Source organism: Tenrec ecaudatus, chromosome 8 (genome assembly GCF_050624435.1).
Source record: "Tenrec ecaudatus isolate mTenEca1 chromosome 8, mTenEca1.hap1, whole genome shotgun sequence".
NCBI lineage: Eukaryota > Metazoa > Chordata > Mammalia > Afrosoricida > Tenrecidae > Tenrec > Tenrec ecaudatus.
Window position 1 is genome coordinate 115,620,917 of NC_134537.1, and position 11,515 is coordinate 115,632,431.

At 41.1% G+C, this 11,515-nt stretch overlaps 1 pseudogene; it reads right to left on the reverse strand.

Moving 5' to 3' along the window:
• Positions 1-853: 853 nt before the first annotated feature.
• On the reverse strand, positions 854-1,175 carry LOC142454458 (cytochrome c-like; annotated as a pseudogene).
• Between the last annotated feature and the right edge of the window lie 10,340 nt (positions 1,176-11,515).

The following is an 11,515-nucleotide window of genomic DNA, read 5'->3' on the forward strand; positions in this document are numbered from 1 at the left end:
TTCCTTTTACTTTCCTCTTGTTTCACCATCGTGTTTGGCCTTCATTCAGGTTTAGTAATTCCTCGCTGCTACATTGCCCTTGATTAAGCCCCACTAGGCCTTCTCTCCATTGATTTTAGTTCCCTTGTAGTTCCCTTGTCCCTGGGCTGATTTCCACCCCCTTCCTTCTCCCAGCTCCCCTTTCCTGTATGCCCCCACAGCCATTGGTCCCAATCTTTTCATTTCCGAACACACAACTTTCCTATAGTTCTTTAATGCTTCCTTATCCCCACTATCATGACCTCAATTCTACCTTACACATCATATTAGACTAGAACATGCACACTGCTACAGATAAGAGCCTGAGAACAGAGATACCAGGAGGATATGGGGGGGGAGGGGGAAGAAGAGGGGGCTTGATCATAAGAATCAACATATAAACCCTCTCAGGGAGCCAACAGAGGACGATGTAAAATATGAAAATTATAATCTATAACTTATCAAGGGTTCATAAGGGAAGAGGTATGGGGGAGGGAGGGAGGAGGAGAGGAGCTGATCTCAAGAGCTCAAGTAGAAAGAAAATGCGTTGAAAATGATGGCAGCTTATGTACAAAAGTTCTTGATAAAATGGATGAATGTATGGATTGTGATGGGAGATGTAAGAGCCCCCAATAAAAGTATTTAATTTTTTTTTTAAGTTTGAGCAGAGTCATTTAACTACAGCCAAGCTTTAAGTCTGTCCAAACAAAATATTCTTATCGGTCATTCATGATCTGATTTCTGGTATATGAGAGCAATTTAAATATGGCACATATTAACAAAAGCAAGTCACAAACCATCCCTATTTTATAATAGATAAGGCATTGATCCACTATTACTCATTAGTAGCTTTCTTGAGATAAGCTATCAAGTCTGCCCTTTCTCCCTTCTTCTTAATGCTGGCAAAAATCATCTTTGTTCTGGGGATGCACTTCTTGAGATTCTCCAAATACTCCATCAGTGTGTCCTCTCTCCCGGGATACCTTTGCTCTTTTTGGTGCCCGTGTAAGTGAATCCAGGAGCTTGGCCAGTCTTCCGCCCAAACAAACAATGTAGATTTGGTCCAGTCTTGTATATGCCCCCATCCCACCCCATTTCACAGTCTGTCACTGGGCACACTTCTGAAGAAAAATCTTGCCATTCTGAATGTCACCCATCATGAACTCATGCTCTCAATGCACACCACACGACCATAACAGTCCAGAAGCGAGATGTCCAGCTCTCTAAATCTAAGGCACGTGTCTTGAATGAGAGACATGTCATTCACAGTGTCAAGCTTCATTTACAATGAAAATGGAATGTCAGTTTTCAATAACGAGAGAGAGCCACTTGAGCAAGGTCATTTTACTGTCCATAGAGTTGCTATTCCTCATCTTTCTCATCACGTCAACTAAAGCATTGCCTTCCACTGGCATGAGATATCAATTTACTACTTGTTTAAGTTTTAGCAAGTAGGTAGTTCTTGAGATCAGTTCTTCCCAGCTCAGTTATGACTGATGAAATTAAATGGGAATAGTCTTGAATTTATAACATGTTAGTGTATAGAAAAGATAAACAGAAATGAGAAAAGGCATAGGTTGATGCCTTGCTGGAAAAGTAATCTCCCTATTAGAAAACAAGGACAGTGTGTACCTTGCAGAGTCACTGAATCTCTTGAATGGCACAGTCGGAAACAACAACAATGCCCAGCTGAAATATGCTGACTGGCTGCACCACTTTTAATGTATTTTGCTCTCCAGCATCCAGGCAACAATCCAATCTCTCACATTAGGTGCCTGAAAAGTCTCACTATGGCTCACTAAGTGTCTCATTCTAGGGCTTTGATGCCAACTTTTCATGTTCCGGCTATCATTCTGGTGCACACACATTCTACACATTTCGGTCTGGTCCTGTTTGCTGCAGTGACCATGACAGAAGTAGTTTGAACCCGCTCAAAACTGTGATTAGAGCACAATGTATGTCATGAAGCCTTGAGCGTGTTTCTCTTGTTACATGGTCCACCTTGTCAGCTGAGTAATGGAGGATCCAGCTTTAAACCTCAACTTGTTAGATGCCAAAGAATTGGTTCAAACTCAGCAAAATTATCTACAACAGGGGGAAAAACATGCTTCCCCATCCTGTGCCCTCCTCACAATTGCTGTTATATTTTAGTCCATTTGAAGACACCATGTCAATCCATCTTGCTGAAGAGCTTCCTTTTTCTCATGGATTCTCTACTTTCCCAACCCCAAACTTATCCAGAAACCCAAAGCCATAGCCATCAAATCAATGGTGACTCCGAGTGACCCTGTGTAGGGCTGCGGAGGCTGTAACTCTGCACGGGAACAGACAGCCTCCTCTCTCTAGAACTGGCGGGTGTGGTGGGCTGGCCTAGCAGTTAGCCTTCCAGTACTCACTCCGCCTGGGCCCTGAACCCAAATTGAGCGCCTGCTGCATGAGACGGTATCAAGTGCAGCAGGCTATTTTTTCAAAGAAAATTGTGAGAGTTTAGTAAACACTATTATGATTAAGAAATATTTGGTGGAATCAACATTTCTGGACAGGAGGATAAGAAATCCGAAATTGCAGAGGGAAAGGGCAAGTTGTGGTTTAGGCCTGTGTTCAACCTCAGCACATTGCACGGGAGCTCTGGATTGACAATGGATATACAATGACTATACGTGTAGTCTCGAGGTGGCTCCTGCGCTTATCAGTCATTAAGTATGTGTCTCCTTGACGTGGGTTGGGATCTTTGGCAAGGCAAGTCTCTGCAGCCATGGCAGTTCCTGAAGGCTGATGGATAAAGGCTGCCAGCTAACAGCACTCCCAGCAACTCTGGCAAAATCCTTCATTGAAAGAGAATGTGGGCAACATGGTACCCCCCCCAAAATCTTATATGTTAACATATCTAAAGTCACCAATCTATTTCATCATCTGTTGCTTTAGATCACAACCATGTAGTTGTCTCAGACTGTAGCAAATGCTTACAATTTAATAAGAGGAAATTCAGAAAGTTACTGAAAGAATGCATTTGACAAGTCATTGTCCATATTTATTCACCTAACTGATGTACATGGAGAATTTCATAGTTGAATTAAATGATGCTGAGAGCAGAAACATTGAAAGAATCGAAAATTCATTCACTGTGTTATGTTTACCACAAATATTTATTTAGCATCGATGGAGACTTGGTGATTTAGTAGGTAGAGTCGGGCTGTGGTCTGCATGGTTGGCAGTTCAAAACCACCAGTAGCTCCAGGAGAAAAATTGGGCTTTCTATTGCTGTAAATTTTTAGAGTCTTGGAAATCCAAAGGGGGTTGCTATGAGTCAGCCTTGACTCAATGGCAGTGAGTGAGGGATGTGTCAGTGCATGGAACCAACCAAAAAGATCAATGTATGTATCCCCTGTGGAGACACCACTGCAACATCCTCGTCACCTTCTTTCAGCTCCATCAAGAAAAGCACTGTATTTATCTTACCACTGTTCACTTTCCCTCACCCCTGCTCCTTGTCCATCTTAACCCTTTCAAACCTCTTGAGATATACCATCCAGCAATATTTTCAGCTTCTGAGGTTTTTCAGGAAGTTGTTATCCCAGTTACAGGATAAGCTAACACCTCGTAGCGACCTATACTAACTGAGATAATATGAAGAATGGACCTTTGATCACCAAGCCTACCATCAGAGGTCATTTGAGACATATATCCCAGATATATCAAAATCCATATTACCTCAAATATTTCCCCTTCATTTTGGCATAGCTCATATTGGTGAAAACACGGGTATCAACATAACTCCAAGCATCATATGTCACAAAAGGATTAAAGTGTCCGATGATCAAAATAAGCATACCCTTTCATGTATCTTCCATTTTCTTGACCACATCTCAGAACCTCCAACCTTGATAAAGCAGCTGACTTACAGAAGAAGCCGGAGCCTTTTTCCATGGAGTAGTGAACATACCTCACAATGAACTTGGAGAATCAGAAGGAGAAGACAACGAGCTCACAGATCTGAGAGCACAGAAGCTGCCAGGAATCAAGCCAATGAGCCAGTACAGCAAAAGAATAACCAGCTATGTGGCATGCTCCACTCACCTCTAGTTACTAATACATATTCTCTAAGATGCCTACTTCTCTTCTAGCAAATTTCTTGCAGATTTCCATAGTAGCCAAATTTAATCCAAAATCGGATAAGAGAATTCTGAGAAGCATAGTGCCAGTTTAGATGTGTTGATGTAATACAAAATCACTACCTGACCCTTTATGGGACCTGTAGGAGGATCAATGTTGTCCAGAGAATGGCATCAAAACAACTTTCCAAAAAAAGAAAGTTACTCAATAATGTTAATTTCTTTTTAAGTTATTAGTCTACACAGGCAAAGAAAATATTTGAGGAAAATCAGTAAACTAATTATTTTAATGGAGTTGAGAACTTGAAAAAATCTGTGAATTCTTTTTCTATTTTATCCACATTAGACCTTCACTCATTGCCAAAATGGGAGAATCCCAAGCACCTTTATTTTATTTGGTTAGTAACCTTGGCTTGGTTAACATTTTTCAAGAGCAAGAAAATAAACAAAATAGCTTTAACATTAAAAAAAATCATTTTATTGGGAGCTCATATAACTCATCACAATCACATCCATTGGGTCCAGCACATTTGTAAATCTGTTGCCATCAACATCCTCAAAACATTTGCTTTCTACTTGAGCCCTCATTTTTCCCCTCCCTCTCCATTCTCCCCTCCCCCATGAACAGTTGATAATTTATAAATTATTATTTTTTCATGTCTTACACTGTCCAATGTCTCCCTTCACCCACTTTTCTGTTGTACGTCCCCCAGGGAGGGGGTTATACGTATATCCTTGTAATTGGTTCCCCCTTTGCATCCCACCTTCACTCCACCCTCTAGGTATCGCCACTCTCACCACTGGTCCTGAAAGGGATCATCCGTCCTGGATTCCCTGTGTTTCCAGTTTCTATCTGTACCAGCGTACATCCTCTAGCCGGATTTGTAAGGTAGGATTGGGATCATACTAGTAGGGGGGGGAGGAAGCATTAAAGAACTGGAGGAAAGTTGTATGTTTCATCGTTGGTACCCTGTACCCTGACTGGCTCATCTCCTCCCCATGATACCTCTGTAAGGGGATGTTCATTTGCCTACAGATGTGCTTTGGGGTCTCCATTCCATACTCCCCCTCATTCACAATGATATGATTTTTTTCTTCTTTGATGCCTGATAATTGATCCCTTTGACACCTCATGTTCACGCAGGTTGGTGTACTTCTTCCATGTGGGCTTTGTAGCTTCTCAGCTAGATGGCCGCTTGTTTATCTTCAAGCCTTTAAGACCCCAGATGCTATACCTTTTGATAGCTGGGCACCATCAGCTTTCTTCACCGCATTTGCTTATATAACCGCTTTGTCTTCAGTAATCATGTCAGGAAGGTGAGCATCATGGAATGCCAGTATAATGGAACAAAGTGTTCTTGCATTGAGGGAGTACTTGAGTGGAGGCCTGTGTTAGGGTTCTCTAGAAAGACAAAGCCAGATTGCTAATACTTTATATATATGTGTGTGTGTGTGTGTGTGTGTGTGTGTGTGTGTATAAAGATAGATATATAACACAAGAAATGAACTGTTAAATTATAAAGTAGTACAAATGGCTCAGTGAAACTCACTCCGATGAGAGAGTTGTGAGACACTGGCAGTCCTTCAAGTCTTGAGGGCTGCCTGGTAGTCCTCTGGAGAGAGACTCAGGCTATCCTGGCACAGGCAACAAACAGCAAAGCAGGTCACCAACAGTCAGTCCCCAGCTCAAGAGATGTACATTCCAATTCTCTGATGAGACAAGTCTTAAAGGGACCTCAACTTACAGTGACACAGTCCACAGGTTAAGTGCCCCACAGGTAGTGTAGGTTGCAAATTGAGGCACAGAACAAGCAAGGGAGCCGCACACTGGTCTGATGATCAAAGAGCGAGAGACAAGAAAGGCGAGGATCACCAAGCCATTTATCTCTCCACCCTTCAATTAATTTCACATATGTTTATCGGACAGGCTGGCACAGTAAACTATCTCAAGCCCTAATGTCCATCTGCTACCTTAATACTAAACTTATAAATATATGCACATAGATCTATTTCACCATCATCATGTATAAATCTATTTACATATGTGCATGCCTGTATTTAGACCTCTATAAATGCTCTTTACCTCCTAGTTCTTTCCTCTATTTCCTTTTACTTTCCTCTTGTCCCACTATCATATTGAGCCTTAATATTGGGTTTTGTAATTCTTCCCGGTTACATTATCCTTGATCAAGCCCTACCAGGCCTCTTACACCCTCCTCGCCACTGATTTTGGATCACTTGTTCCCTTGTCCCTGGGTTTGTTAACACTAGTTCCCTTCCCCTACCTCCCCCTCTCCCATGCCCCCTGGAACAGTAGGTCCTGTTGTCTTCTCCTCCAGATTGTTTATCCAGCATATCTTATCTAGATAGACCTTCAGATACTAATATGCACAAAAACAAGACCAAGCAAAACAAAGTAACAAAAAGGAAAAGAAAACAACAACAAATCAATGACAAGAAAAGAAAAGAAAAGCTTGTAAATAGTTCAAGATCTGTTTGTTGACCTTTAGGAGTGTTTTCCAGTCGAATCTGATGGGGTGCCATGCCCTAGCCCCAAAGTCTATTTTTGGTACTCCCTCTGCATGTCCTTGCTCTGCTCCCCTTGCTGTTCTGTTGCATGCCCTTAGTGTTTTGCCTAGGTGTGATGGGGTCAGATTGGACACAATTCCCCCAGTGTGTCTCCAGTGTTGTCCCCTGTAGGGCTATGGGTCAGTTAGGGATGTCATGTCTTATAGTGGGGTGGGCCATATGGTCCCCTCTGTGCATTGATTGCTCTGAGCAGGCATATCGTCTTCAAGACTTGGTGGGTCAGGATGTGCTCCACTATCTCTTCCACCCCATTCATTTGCTCCCATGTGCTCTGATCAGACATGTCCCTCTCCCTGAGCTATAGCGTCAGTGCTGTCCTCTGAAGTAAATTTTTCTGGCGTTAGAGGCGACTTTCTATGTAGTTGGGATTGGGACCGGCCCTCAGACCTCTCTACAGGTTCCCTGCTTTATGCCAGTATGTTGCAATCACATCTTGGCGCACTGGGTTGAAGTCTGGTCCCACTTACCCTGTAGAGATGTACACAATACCCTCCCTTTGGTGGGTTAGTGCCCTGTTCCCCTGCTACACATTCCTTTTTTCACCCTCCATTTTAATTGGCTACCATATGTGTCCCTAGATTTTGTCTGGCCCCTACCATACTACCTGGACCTCACACTAGGAATGTTTGTATACAGTAAACTTTTCTCTATGCCCCGTTTGCATTTTTTTTTAGGCTTACCTCAACAGACTCATGTTGTACTTGTCCTTTTGTGCTTGGCTTACTTAGCTTAGCATAATTTCCTCCAGTTCTTCCCATGTGGTGATGTGCTTCATGTGTTCATCACTGCCTTTTAGTGATGCATAGTACTCCATTGTGTGTATGTACACAGTTTTGTAATCCATTCGTCTGTTGATGGAAATTTGGATTATGTCCAACTCCTGCAATTGTGAACTGTGCTGTGATGAACATTGGAGCACAGATGTCTGGCCGTGGTTTGTTTCTTGACTCTTCTGGGTATATGCCCAGTAGGGGGATTGCGGAGTCCTATGGTAGCTTGATTTCCATCTGTTTTAGATATTGCCAAATTGATTTCCATAGTGACTGTACATATCTACAGGTCCACCAGCAGTGGATGAGAGTTTCTATCTCACCACAGCCCCTCTAACACTGTTTTTTTTTTAAATTGGCTATCTTTGAGGGTGTTAGGTGGGATCTCATAGTTGTTTTAATTTGCATTTCTCTTATGGCTAATGATCAGGAACATTTTCTCATATGTTTGTTGGCCATTCAGATTTCTGCCCTTTTGAAACTTCTGTTCAGGTCCTTTGCCCAACTCTTCAGTGGGCAATTAGTTTTTGGAAACTAACAGAATATTGTAGATTTTAATAATAAGGCCTTTGTCTGATGTGTCATTGCTAAAGATGTTTTCCCAGTCCATGGGCTTTCGTATTACTCTCTTGGTGGACTCTTTCAATGTACACAGGTGTTTTATCTTCAGTATACCCCACTTGTCAATTTGTGACTCATCTGTACTTCTGATAGTGTATGTATTCCCTGTGCCAAAGTTCTCAGGTTGGTCCAGCTTTAACTTTTAAAAAGTAGAAAATATCATTTCCTATCTGTGTTAGTCTGGGTCAACTAGGGAAAAAATCCACAGAAACTATATATGAATGAGAAAGATTTTCAAATAAAGGGTAAGTGTACATTAAGAGAGCATCCCAACCCAGTGCTGTCTCAGCCTATAAGTCCAACATTAGCCCATATGTCCAACACCAATTTACAAAGTCCTCTTCAATCTCCCAAAACACATGAAATGATGCCGACTGCAGGAGGAAAGCCAAATCAGTGAGCATGTAAGCATCTCAGTGCTGGCAGGGGTCTCCACAAGGCTGCTCTAGCACCCAGGGCTGCATCAGGGTAGGTCCATGTGGCATCTCCCTAGGGATGTCTTGCAGAATGTGAGCCCTGCCAGTTAAAGCAGGGAACTGGCACCCTAGTCTGACCATCAGAAAGCAAGATACCCAAGAACTAGAAACGTGAGGTTCACCAAACCATTTATCTCCCCACCCTTCAATAACCCCACATGTGTTTATCAGCCAGGTTGGCACAATAAACTTTAACGATCTCACTGTCTAACTAAATTCAAGGACCTGGATACCCACCATTCTCACTACTTTCCCTAATCATTCAAGTTTTAAAATGAGATAACATAGGGAAAGTTAGGATATTTCAAAAGTCTGCCCCTTATTCAATTGCCCTCATCGCTTGGGACATATCTTGACCCTGAAAAAGTCACACAAAAATTGTAAGGCTTCTTTCACATTTTAAAATCCATTTGAGACTTTGCTTAATCCATTTAATTTTCCTCAACCAAACTTCTTGCAGTTCTTAATTAAATCTGCTTAATTCAGAAAATTCTCCCAGCTTCCATGAACCCTTTGAATCCAAAGTCTAAATGAAATGTTATCTCTTTGGTGCACGCAGTGTACTTTGCTTATACTTCATCCTTAGCAAAACTTAATAGGTGTTTCTGTCTAAGTAGGGCTTTAGTTTCTGGAAACAATACAAAGTTATATCTGAACCAATAGCTACACAGTAAACATTTATTGAATTCCGTGTGGTACTTTGTATAGTTTCATCTGTGCAAATTAGCCACAGTGCTCATTGGAGGACTCTTTTGAAGAGCAAAAAGGAAGAAGCTGAGCTGATTGACAACACAATCAACTTTCTAACAGTGGGTTTAGTTTGACTTAGTGTCTACCTATTGAAGTACCATTCCCTGGAGACTATGTTTTTCATCTATTTTTTGAGAAGTATGTTGTCCAGTCCCTTCCAAAAAGGGGTGCAAGGGAGAATTAAACTGTGGGTCTTTGAATGATCCAAATTATCTTTATTTTCCATGGAGTCCATAACTTGGAGATTAAAAGCATTAAAATTTGGAAGCTCTTTTCCACTGATTTCTGCTGTCATTAGGGAAATCAGGCATTATCTTTGAGACTAATCTTTTGATGGAAAAGTATTTTTCTTTCCAGAAATTTCTAGAATAGTCCTTTAATGCTCTGAGGCCCAAAAGTTCACGATATTTTTCCTCTATGTGGGTCTGAATTAATGCGTTGGGTTCTAAGAGTAAGTTGAATCTGGGGACATGGACATTTCATGGAATTTGACTGGATGCACACAATTTGCCATTTTTGAGTGATTCTCTGAAAAACTTAAAGAGAATTACTGTCAGGTTGATGATCTTATCACTTTAAAAGTTCCATAAGTAAGATCAGCTAGAGCAGAAAAAAGAAACCAATTATATTTTTGCACAATTTCATACTCAGGCAATAGACTGGTATCTTATTTTCATTTCATTTGGCACATTTGCAAACATACTAGTTCACATAGTTTCCATTATCTTTTCTCACTTAAGATTTTAAAAGAAACTTGAAAAGCCTAAGCTATTGATCTTACAGACTCTCAAATTCTTTCCAGGTTGTCAGTTTCTCCATCAAAATAAATATGCCCTTCTCAACAGCAAAAAATATTTAAAATAATGTGTTTCACATAAAATGTCTTTGAATATATGAACCCAATTATGATAGACTGAATAGTGTGATATTAAAGATGCCCATATTCTAATCCAGAAAACTACAATTACATCCTTACATAGTAAACAAAACAACAGCAACATCAACAAAACCCACAACTTCTCGTGTGATTAAATCAAGGATGTTCAAATCGGGAGACTATCCCGGATTATGCAGGCAGCCCCAAGGTCATCTCAAGGCTCTTTATCAGAAGAAAGTAGAAAGCTGGCTATCAGACGAAATGTAACAATAAAATCCGAAGTTAGAGAAAGGGAGTTTTCATGATGCTGAACTGCCGGCTTTGAAGGGGGAGGATGCTTTCAAAAATACGAGAAAACACCTTCTTCCTGAGAGTCTCCAGAGGGACAGTATCTCCAATGACACCTTGTTGCAGCCTACTGGGATGTTGACATCAGGTTACAAAAGAATAAATTTGTATTATTTTAAGCCACTAAAACTGGTGATTCGTGACAACACATGTAGAATGATCACATCATTTGTAGGACTCATAAATTTGTTTTTAACATATGAGTACCATTAGTATAGAAGAATATTAAATATACCATAAGAATGTGAGCGTTCCAATACTTTACTAGTATCAGAATGATCAGCCCAGCTCTAAGTCCTGACCCCATTTTATTTTTTGCCTTTCCCCCGGCAACCTAGACTGCAGTACAGAACTAAGGCATCCCCTGAAACTTTCAGACATTACACAGGCTTAGGGACATACCAAAGAAATCACCTTTCTCTGTGGTTAAATTAAATATATGAAAGAATGTTCTTAAGGGAGGATCTTGACAAATACCCTTATCAGAAATCCCCTCAGCAACCCTCAGAAAATATTTTAAGATAATTACCTGTCACCACTCTGCCAACTAATCCCCCAGTCTGTCAGTTTGTCATACTGCAGTGGCTCACTGGGTGGTGTGATGCTGGACTCTGTACAACCTGAATTTCAAATACCAGCAGGGTCGCCCAAGGTGAACAAGTTTCACTGGAGCTTCCAGACTAAGGACAGACTGCAAAGAAGGAATAGGCTGTCCACCTCTGAGGGCCTGTCACTCAGGACCTTATGAATAGGAGCAGAGCCTTGTCAACTATCATGTCATAAGATGACCCCCTCCGGTCACCAAATGGCAGGTAAGAGCTGTCTCCCCCAAGTAGAATCCACCAGAATGGCATTGAAAGAGTAAAACTTTCAGGACCTTCATTGATTTATATTATATAATTTTTAATTAAAAGATTATTTTATTGGGGACTCTTACAGCTCTTATAAAATCCA